The sequence below is a fragment of the Xyrauchen texanus genome, chromosome 21, assembly GCF_025860055.1.
Source record: "Xyrauchen texanus isolate HMW12.3.18 chromosome 21, RBS_HiC_50CHRs, whole genome shotgun sequence".
Classification (NCBI taxonomy): domain Eukaryota; kingdom Metazoa; phylum Chordata; class Actinopteri; order Cypriniformes; family Catostomidae; genus Xyrauchen; species Xyrauchen texanus.
Window position 1 is genome coordinate 23,894,628 of NC_068296.1, and position 12,288 is coordinate 23,906,915.

Sequence of the window (12,288 nt, forward strand, 5' to 3'; positions counted from 1 at the left end):
TGAGTCTCAAGATGCTGCACTCGTGAATCGCCCTCGTTCTGAGGAATGATTCAGCCTTCCGCGCCCTCCCACCTGCCTCTTCTATAATACCCGAGGGCCACGAGGTCCACAGGATGAATTTGAAAAGGATCTCGTGCTGGCACACACCCCGCGAGCCTCTCAATCTCCATTCAATGTGTCTATGCTGATACATTATGTGTATATTATCATCTCGTTCAGCGGTTCTGATGCTGGGAATGATGACAATGCCATCTCTCGCTGCATCAGGCGAGTGGTCAGTGGATGATGATACCGCCCCTCCTAAGCACACTTGCAAAATGTCAAGTAGAATTATCCATTATTTTAATGGATTACCAGTATTAAAGGAGCTTCAGGTGTTCGCGCTTGTCATCTGTGTTGATATCAGACACACTAAAGTAGATCCGTGAAGCTCTCGTGATTGTGTAAGTATCTGTTCTTTAAAATTAAAACAATAAAGTTTAAACTCTTGTTTTAGCGCAGTGGTCGTTTGACTGGTAAGGGGTGGTGCTTCACTACTGCTGAGATGCATACAGGACGGATTAGCGACCTGTATTTAAGGCTGACCACATGTGATCAGATCACCCGAAACGCATCTTAATACCAGGTGGAAACGAGGCCATATTAGTAGCTGCTGTTTGACAGTAATTTATGATTGTATTCCTGTTTGTGTCTACATTTTCAGTACATGATCTCTGCATTTATATATAAGACAGCTAATTCACAGAACTGACATAAAACTTTTACACCTGACTTTCATGGTACATCTGAAGCTTGTGCATCAAAAGAAGTACTTTTTTTTCTTTGAAGCTATCAGGGACAGAGAGTGTGTGGGCACTGTATCTGAGAGAGGGGCTGAAGGAGAACAAGAACAAAAGCAAGACTGTTATAAGCATACAAGGCCATGATATACTTTGCTACATAAAAAGCAGAGGCAGCAGCTATTCAGCCCATTAACAGTCTGTTATCATTTGAGGGCCTACACAAAAGAGTGCTCGCATGATGACACCCACACACGCCATACATCCTTAGTGTCGGTATGTCTCACACTTCTCTCACTCTTTCCATGAATTCAACAATCTAATGATTCTATGTGCATATTGATTCTCTGCAGTTTATGGACAAACTAGAACTGCGCATTCTTATGTGTAGTGCCCAACCGAAAGGCTAATCGATTAAACTTTCACAGATATATCAGTATTTTCATATATGTTTTCCAATATTGAAACTTTTTCAGAACATATAATGCATAAAACAATGCTTGTGGTTATTTAGAATTGGTGTCATAACATAGTTTGTCTAGCAGTGTGTGCTCTGACTCCATTGTTTACAGAGCTGAGCTGATGGTGGTTCTGTAAACAGTGCGGAGTTAAACGGTGTCTTCATGGTAAGTTGCTAACTAGTTTGTGAAATACACACTGGAAAGTTAATAAACAATTTGCCATCATTTTCCCTTTTCAATATAACTAATATAACATTAACCCTGTCCCTGACAACCATGCCACTCATGTTTATCACATCATATTACCAATTTGCTTAAAGTGAAAATCAGGCCTCCTTTCCTGTTAAATTAATAAATCGCAAGATAATGCAGAACATAAGAATATCTTTCTCAATGGCAATAACAGCAAGGTCTTGCACTCTTCGCTTTCAAATTACATCACTTAAAGCATGATTGCGTCACTCAAGGCCAGCTAGAATGCCTCGATTGGGACATATCCTAAAGACCACACCCACAAAAACAAATAAATTAATCTGATTGAATGATGAATCTGACAATCTGGCTTTAGATGACTATTCACTACACTGTTGAAATTCCGAAGGCCTGACAGGGTGGAGTTCAGACTCAAGCGCTGCTTCGTGCATGCGATTTGTGAAACAGTTATCACACTTTGCTTGTTTTTTTGCTATTCGTTTGTAGATTAATTAGGAGTGAAAGCGATTGAAAATACATAGGATGAAAGGATGAAAAATATTTATTTATTAGGTATGTTACGCCAGCAGAGAAGGCTTTGCTGGCCCTGAAAATCGCCACTGTGAGCACTGCAAAATGAGTATAAAATACTAAAACTGTCCAAATCAAAGCTGACTCACATGATTAGATGAACAGCACATCCATATCTGGAAAGGAACAGTATTATTAGATTTATTTATTCAACTATTTAATATTTAACAATAAATAGGCTCACAAGCTTTTAAAAGTGAAGAGAAAACACTTTTCATACCTTTTGCTGTTGATGTCAGAGGCCATGCATAACATCTCTACGGTATTTTGACGCAAAAACACATGACTTGTTAACATGGCTAATGCTAATACAGTATTTAACCTAGTGTTTGTTCCATGTGTTGGACTGGTAAATTACACTTCTGCTGTTGTATATGTATTTACAAAATCATCAGTATTCTTATTCACATAATCTTTGGCATGATAAACAGGCCACAGTCATGTTAATAATTTTGGGACTACGCCCATTTTGTTACTGTGCTTGGTGGCTACATGTAAAATCTGGGTGCTAAAGCAAAACCAGTTATGAAACACTGTTCTAAATGCTCATAAATGTGCACTTCTGTACTTCTTGGTTTTGAATACCTCGTTCATCTGACATGAGTGTTGGTTTTAAAACCACTAGATGGTGCTCTCTCTCTCTCTCTCTCTCTCTCTCTCTCTCTCTCTCTCTCTCTCTCTCTCTCTCTCTCTCTGCATGCAGTTTGGACCATATCTGCCTTTGTGTTTGTTCCCTTCCAGCTGCAGTGTGACTATTGAGTGAGATCCAACACACAGATCGATATGTCTCATTATTTGGAGTCCAGACGCACAGATCAGGGGCATAAAGTTGTGATCAAAGTTCAGAGAGAAGAGATGTTGTGTTGAACAGTACTGAAAAGGAAAAGTAGAGTATGTACTGTACATCCAATGGGAGATGTTACTCTAATAACTGTGATCATACTGTCTGTCATTCACATCCACACAAGCAGTTGAAATCGAATTATTGGAGGAGAAGACGTCATGGATTATTATTCATGCAAATATTACATCAGATTGACGTTATGATTTTGAATCCCTGCCAGTCAACTGGTTCCAGGAACCCCAGCCGGTGCCCGCCCCAAACAAACACACACACACGCACGCACGCACGCACGCACGCACGCACACACACACACACACACACACACACACACACACACACACACACACAATGTTTTTACACTTATTACAAAAAAGCAAAGCATTGTTGATGGGTATTTGACTCAAAACATGTACATGAGCTTTATCATTATTAATACTTTAGTTAAATTTAACTTTAAGGCAAAGTGTATATTTTAGGTTCTCAAACTGCTCTGTAAAATGTTTCGCATTTTCATGTACAGTGAAAAAAGTCTTTTTTGTTGAACAAGACAATACATTTACTTGTACATTAAATTACTTTAAATTTGCAAGTGAAAACCAATGATTTTTACATAATTATTTATGTTTTTATGATTTAAAATCAGTTACGTACATTGGGGTTATTTCTGTTACATTTTATGTTGTTTAGTTAATGTTTATTACATTATTTTAGTGTCAAATGTGTTACATTAAAAGTGTTTTGTGTTTTTATGACTACACTGCATTGTCTATACCTCTTTGTTGGCCATTGATCCTGGAAGGGCCTCTTTTAATTAAATTTATGTCATTATTTGGCTTTGCTTTACCACCCTTTTACTATAGTGGTAACAGTACATTTAAAAGTGCAAAGCAGATTTTTGTAGTCCCAGTAGGTTAGTATATTAACATGATATAATTGAATAATATACACAGTAGTGAACTGTAAAATATACAGCCACCAAATAATACCTCTTAAATAATGCCTGAAACTTTTTTTTTTTTACATGGTACAAATATTCCATGTAGTGAAGAAGTCATAAAAACTGCAATGCATAATAATTATAAAGGAATTATCAAATAACTAATTAAAATAGTTTTAGATGTAGTATATAATTTCACACTGCAGTACAAGTTAACTTCCCAAAACTGTGCAATATTAACTACCCTTATGCAATCAAGCAAGATAAACAGATCAGATTAGTGGCATGTTGCATTCACTTTTGTAAGGCGGCAATTATCTGAATGGCTTGGGTGATCATTAAGAACCCACTGCCGGCTGTGAGCTTTGTGCAGTCTCTCTGGCTGGCTCTGAAGCTGGAAGCAGCTGGTGGCCTCTCGGCTGCTGGGTCCATGCCGTCTTGACCCTGAACACATGGTCCACTTTAGCGCTGATTGGCTGGGCTCAGGCCACAGCTGTGCACAGCACAGGTCAGTGGCTGAATCAGCTATTAATCACAGCAATCAAGATCAAGCAAAATAAACAATTTTTAAGAATGTCAAGATGATTTTACAGGAAAACAAGAAAAAATACTTTTTCCAGTCATGAAAGTGCAGCTCCTATCTACTTAAATGGGAAAACACAGAAATCTTTCAATTAAATAAAAGAATAATACAATAAAAGAATATGATGTCTGATGTCTGTATCTAAAAGGTGATTTGCTCTTGACTTTCTTTTCTACATCCGTTGACCATTGCATTCCAATTTCTCCCATTGATTTTAATAGAATTGGCCTGTCTCTGTATCTTGAAGTAAAATACTCTATCTTACAATGCATGCACTTGAATTTTGGAATATAATCATTTTTATTTCCAAGATGATAACTGAATTCCACATGCTGCTTTAACTAATTGATTAATTCATTATTATGGAATATTGGCTTTTGCTTACTATTTAAAAAACAATATTAGGCAGTGTACTGCGCAGTTTTCCGTAAGTAGTAAGCTAGTATTTCATTCTCAACATAGCTACAGACTCTATGATAGAAAGGTCTAATTTGCTTATCTGATGTGCTGTAGAGTCAGTAAAAAAAATTCTTGTGTGCAAGAGTCAGACCAAGAGATGGACCCAGGTGGACGGGGAAGTGCGGATGAAAGGTGTGTGACAGGCCAGATGTATGTGACAGGTGTGATGGACAGCCCACTAAGCCTGGCTCAATATGCCTATCCTGTTGGGAGGGAAATAAATATAACACCACATAAAAGGCAGATCATGAATAATAAAACAGCCATAAATTCCATAATCTGGCCAAATGATTTATGAATTTACAGTGTGAGATGTTAACGGCCAAACTGTAAATATTCATGTCACAAACGCTAAGCTCTATTTAATTGTGATTAATAGTAATGCATGGAAGCGGGCCTCATAACTGCCAGCCTTTATTACAGGCAGCTGGCTGAATGCAAATGTTATTTCGTGTAAGATTAGGGAGACAAATAGGGTCTTTCAGGCGTTCTTCAGCACCCCTGACAAGACAGGGCTCATAAGAGTCAACACTTTAGCCCTGGTTCCAGAGCTAATGTTCAGGGTTTGTTACCCTGCAGGACACCTGTTGTTAAAAACAGTGGACACGCATAAATCGTCACAATATCCCTGGTAAACACTTTATTGGAGAGAAAATATGTGTCTCGGTTACAGTGAAGTTGTATGTAGGACTTGGATTGCCACTACAAAATGAAATGAAGAATGATATTCTTAAATTTTTTTCATTCAAAAATAAGAATGCAAATAAATAATTTTTTTGATTAATGAATAAATATACATAAATATAAAACTGTTCATTTAATTCATGTTGAAAAGTTCAAATAAATATAACAATAAAATGATACAATTAATTTATAAATAATTTTAATAACATATTTTAATTAGCATTTTAAAAAGCATTTGCCAATGGCCTTTTTAAAAAAATAAGTTTTCAAATCATGTTTTTCTTTAGCCATTTGTCATAATGCCATCATTTTCCCGATACTAAAGCTTGACATTAGATCAAGCTTGGTAAAATAATCTTTTAAAAGATGTAACTGACATTTGTCTTTGTATGGATTTCGAGGAAGATAAAAAAAAAGGAATCAAACCTTCAATGACATATAATTAAAGAAATTAAGAAAACATGTTATAAAACTTGATACTCATACAATTATCAGGTTTGATGTTGATATTTGCACATCTCCCCACTTGACTAACATGTACTGTAATTGTTAATTTAATATAATCTTGAACAAATCTAATTTGTTCAATATTCACCTCCTTATTTGATCTTTCTTCATTCTGTATGTTGCCGTCATGTTATGAGACAAGCATGTCAAATCTTCAGAATACCCCAAAATTTAGCTGATAACTTAGTTCAGGCCAATTGATGTTCTCTCAAATTTAGGTGAAGAACGCAGAGAAGCACAACTTGACACTTGTGGTTAACATTCTCACACTTTGACTTCACCTCATGATGTGTGGCTCTACATTATTCACTGAAGAAACAACAAATCTGTAGACTCCTTACCTTACAGCTTGAGACTGAGTAAAATGATAATTTTGACATAACATGGTATTTTATAACGAACAAAAACTGACATAAGTTGGAAATTTGGTTTAGAAAATGCACTTAGCTCAACACAACAATTGAGCTATTATGTGCCCAAATATAAGAACTAGTTTTATATGTTCATTGCCATTTATATGATTTCTGTTTGGAAAGGCATTTGAAATACGATTTATCTTACATAATAAGCATGCTCTATTTATATTTTGTGTGTTCATTTTAACAGACTGTTTATTAAGTTTAGGCCTATGCATTTATATTAATTTTAACATTGCTTCAAAAATAATACCTAAAATAAAACAGCATTTTATGTTTAGCATTAAACATTTTTAATTTGGCTTTTATCTGTTCATTTGTTATTTTTTATAGTCACTAGAGCTGTCAAAATGAATGCATTAACCCATGTGATAATTTTTTTTTAACTCACGATTAACGCATTTATCGTTAAGAAAGCATAAACCAACCACACAGGTGGGACTAGGGCAGAACCTTTGTAATGTGTCCGCCCGGAGTCATTACATTGATGGACACACCACAACAGCGATAGGAAAAAACTAACGCTATTTGTATGTGCAAAACAAGCCCAGATGGGACTTGTGACAGAAAGCAAGTACTTTGCAGCCTCTGTTAGGTGCAATTTAATTGCTACAGAAGCAGGTCAAGTCTTAACTACCACAAAAATGCAGAATGAGATGTTGTCTGCAGCGCTTTATAAGTGGAGATCAAAGCCACAGTTGATGCTGGTGTTTACATGCATTACATACATTTACATGACTCAAATCTTGAATCCTGAACTTTCATCACTTTCAAAATCTGCGATTAATATTTTTTTTTATCAACTGACAGCACTGTCACCTTTCAAATCAGTAATTTACTCCTCTGTAATTATGGCAGGATTTGGCAAACAAATCCAAAACAGTAATCCAGAGACGTGAATCCAGCAAACGTAAGCAATGGTCATAACATAAGTCAAAACAATGACAGAGAATAAACGCTTAGTAAGGCAGATAACTAGCAATAATTTGCAAAGTGAGAGTGTAAAAGCAAGGATTATTTACATGATGAACAGGAAGTGATAAGACAGGAACTGATGTGAGAGGAAACAGGAAGTGACAGAGTTCAGAATTCAGGTGAGGGCTCCCTCTGGCAGACGGGAGACTGCTCAAACATTACAGCATGCTAGTGCATGCTAAGGCCAGTTGCATTCCCACTGTCACTTCTGGGGCTTTATTTTGCCTCATCTGGACTTTCTTGAGGCCAATGGCCAAGCGCCCTTGCCCGCTGATTACCCTTGGGCCAAAGAGGGCCAACTGGGTATTGGGGTGGGATAAATGTCAAAGAGCCAAGTCAGAGGTTTCAGCACCAAGATACTCATTTCCGATTTTCATATATAGCTACAAGCTTACCTCAACAGATCAAGTAGATGAAATCAGAGCTCCTCTAAATATTTGGACTGATGAAAATGTGCAATGTCAGATCGATGCAGATTACAAAGACGTGATTAAATATATTGTCACAAAACTTGCCAAGTCGTGAATCCAGCGCACAAAGGTACATTTTCGGGATTTTTGTTTTTTAATTGCAAGAAGAGTACATATCCATTCATTGTGTTCAAGGGCTTGCTAGTCTCCAGAGACTGATACCTCAACTTGAGTTTCCCTCTTGCTGGAGAAATGGGCGGGGTGTGTGTCATTGGTACCAGGGTGGCGTTTAAAGAGCTGGTTTTAGGGCAACGCTTTGAGGCTATTTGGATGGTTGGAATGCAAATCGACTTTGGTTCCATGGTTTCAGGTCCGAGGCTAATGACTCTATCTGACCAGTTAATAGTCTTGGCTCGCACTGGCCCGATTGTGGAAAAGTGGCTATTGAAGAGACGGTAAGTCTATCCCTCATAGCCCTGGTTGCTGCTAGATGCTGCTACTGTGAATAAGGTCTACACACTCAGGTCTTTCGGCGGTCACTCGAAACGAGTATGACTGTCCTCTCAGTTGGGTCATCTTATTTGTGGATCCTCAGGTGGCTGTAAAGGCCAATCCGCGAACCACAGATTCTGCTACAATGTGGGCATTGGAAGATTGAGGTGGTGTGTGGTGGTGGAGCCTTTCTCTTTTTGTTCTTGCGATGTTGCCGCTTTGCCTCCGTGGCACGGCGGAGGTCAGTTTCGTGGTGTGCTGCACCTTCCTGCACTGCTTTTCTCCAGTAGTCCCTGTTCAACGCAATGTCCTCCCAGTCGCCGGACGTGATGTTAAACTTCTTCAGGCTGGTCTTAATATTGCCTTGAAGCGTTTCTTTGACCCACCGGGGGCTCGTTGTCCTTCTTTTAGCTGGGAGTACAGGATCTGCTTAGGGAGACGGTTGTTGGGTATTCCTAATTTTGCTCTTAGCTTTGAACCTGTAAAGGCTGAAGAGCCTGCCATCAGTCCTATAAAGGATTGGGATCCCCTGTGGCAACTCTTGGCCAGTGAGGTGGATTATGGCTGCAATGAAGATGGCAAATAGGGTGGGAGCAATGATACATCGCTGTTTAACCCCAGTTTCTACAGTAAATGGCTCAGATTCAGAGCCATGTGCCATCATGCAGTAGCCTCAGTACACGGATGTATTTGTCATGATATCCATACATTGATAGTATGCTCCACAGTGCCTGACGATCCACGGAGTCAAAGGCCTTTGTCAAGTCTATAAAGGCCATGTACAGAGGCAGTCCTTGTTCCCGACACTTTTCTCGTAGTTGGCGAGCAGAAAAGATCATGTAAGTTGTTCCCCTGTATGGACGGAAACCGCACTCTGATTCAGGGAGTGCCTCCTCAGATAGTGATATCAGATGGTTGGCCTGATGCCCCTATAGTTTCCACATTCAGCCTTGTCCCCTTTCTTGAATATGGTAACAATTTGAGCATCCCGGAGCTCTGAAAGGAGCTCTTCCCTTTCCCAGATCTTAGATGGTGGATGTAGTGCCAGAGCCTTGGTCCCCCTTCCTTTAAGATCTCCACGGGGATCCCATCAGGACCAGCGGCCTTGTTGTTCCTGAGATTCCTGATGGCATTGTGAACCTCAGTTAGGGTAGGAGGTTCCCCCATGTCTTCTCTAGTCTGGCTCGGCTAAACTGTCATGGTTCAGAAGTTCCTGAAAGTGCTCCTTCCAATGCACGTTGATGGAGTCATTATCTTTGAAAAGAGTCTGTCCATCTTTTGAGCACAAGGGATTTAAGCCACGATGGCTAGGGCCACAGACAGCCTTAGTGGCACTAAAAAAGCCTCTGATATCACCTGAATCTGCCAGTCTCTGGAGTTCTAGAGCCTTTTCTGTCCACCATTTGTTCTTGAGCTCCCTCATCAATCTCTGAACGTCAGCTTTGGCTCTAGAGTCTGCTGTCCTTTTGGCCTTACATGTTATGTCATTTTGCCACTCTCAGAAGGCTTTTCACTTTATCTCTGTGTCATTTTCATCAAACCAGTCCTGATGTTTCCTGGACTGATACCCAAGAGTGGATTCGTATGCGTCATGGATGGTGGATTTGAGAAGGCCCCAGTGGTCTTCGATATTATCAGGATATTCTTGCTGAAGGCTTTCCTCGAGAGAGTCCTGAAGTAGCTGTTTCATTCAGGCTGTCAAGTTTCAGTCTTTGCCGGGCCTGCTTCTTCTGAATCCTCCTCTTCTTTTTAAGTTTGATGGACATTGTGGATCAGATGAGGCGGTGGTCTGTCCAGCAGTTGTCAGAGTCTATCATGGCCCTTGTGATGTTCACATCACGGCGGTCCCTGTCTCTTATGATGACATAATCTATGAGGTGCCATTGCTTGGAGCGAGGGTGCCTCTAAGATGCCTTGAATTTGTTTTTCTGCCAATAGAGAGTGTTGGTGATAGATAGTGTTGGTTGAAGATTGTGCTGAGCACACTTACTCAGCAACAGCACTCCATTGGAGTTGATGTTACCAATGCCCTCCTTGCCAATAGTGCCCTTCCAGAGGTGTTGGTCCCGGCCTACCCTAGCATTAAAGTCTCCAAGGAGGATAATCTTGTCCTCCCTAGGGATTTTTGACAGGGTTTCTTCCAGGCAGGCGTAGAAGGCTTCTTTTTCTTCCTCGTCAGAGTCCAGGGTAGGGGCGTAAGCGCTCACTACTATCGCTGTCTGGTTGTTGACCAACAATAGACGGATGGTCATGAGGAGCTCGCTGATCCCCACAGGAAGTTCGGAGAGGTGGTTGACAAGCTGGTTGTTGATGGCAAATCCAACTCCATGGTTTCTAGCCTCATTGGCTGGCTTTCCTTTCCAGAAGAAAGTGTAGCCACCTTTCTCCTCCTTCAGCTGCCCTTCACCTGCCCATCGTGTTTCAGAAAGAGCAGCTATATCAATCCGGAATCTCTGCAGTTCTCTGGCAATGATGGCGGTTCGTCGCGCAGGTCTATCACTGGAGGCGCTGTCCATCAGAGTGTGCACATTCCAGGCTCCAAAATAAAATGTTCTTATTTTCTGACTGCAAATGGGGTGTTCCCTCTGGACGTGGTAATCCAGTCGGGAGGTATGAGGCAGGCTATTTTTAGGGCACCTTTTCTAGCCCCTTCCCCATGTGGGGTAAGCAGAGCGGATCCTAAATAGGACTGCTTAGTCATGGGTGTAGCTGCCGAAGAGCTCTTCTGCCTCTTTCAGGAGCCCAGTGACTGAATCTGACATCCATCACCTGATGTGCCAGCTCATGACTAGGGACTTCCAGACTACACAAACCTGCCCCCATCGCCACTAGCTAGTCGCCATAGGACTTTATCCGGGGTGGCTGGGTGGATTCCCTTTGTGGAGGACGCCTGTGTGTGGCATTGTTTAACGTGGGGAGGCTGGTGCACAGACAGCCACCACACGGTCCTTGGCAAGTCTGGGTCAGGATCCAGTGGCATGGAGTCCAAGACAACTGGAGACCCATCACTGTTGCAGCCTTCATCCACCTTTCCAGCCGTTGTGATGCTCCACTTAAGTCAGCCATCATCCTCCTCCTGTTCCACCGTTGAGGTCTTTTTTTAATAAATTTTTTATTCAGGGTGTGCTCCTTTAGCCTTTGCCTTTATAGGCTACCCCACAAGGCAGTGGGACTATTTACCCATAGCTGGGGCTTTGGTTGGCGGGTGCCAGGACGTGCCCACTGCTTAGTGGGCCTGCACACCACACCTCTGGGGCCCACTGCTGCTCCGAGATCCCCTACAGTTCAGCCTGGGTCCGCTAGAGCCCAGTTACCGTGTGTGGCCGCAAGGAGGCACTGTAGGTGTCTTGGCAGTGGAGAGGCTATGTACCGACAGGAAGAGACTTACGCACTCGGCTCCTCTTTATGCCCTTGCAGAAGGGCTAGTCTGTGACAGTAGCTGTAAGCAGAAAGTAGCAAGCAAAAGTAACATTCAGCGCACAGCGTGCAATAAATACTACACTGCTAAACTACATGCACTGCCATCCCAGTACTAAAATCACTTTGTGCGATGAACAAAATGAAATTTCCCAGCTAACATAAAAGGTCCCCAGAACGTCCCCTGCGAATGTCCCCTGGACGACTTCATGTAGGGTCCTTTAAATGTCAAAAGGACATTTGGGTGGACATTCGCCGGACTTCCAGTAGACATTCGGGGACCTTTAAGTGACGTTTGCTACCAGTCATTTGAACGTCCTCTTGACGTCCTTTGAACATCACGTTGAATCAACATCATTAACACCATTGGAACAATTGATACAAATGATTTGTCTTATGTTAATACTAAGTTGAATTCAGCTCGGTAAAACTATGCTATAAAATTAACACATTTTCACTTTCCATTTTAAAATCCCAAACACTTTAATTAATAAATCAGCCTATTTATGCAATCATTTATCAAACACACAGCAAGTGTAGT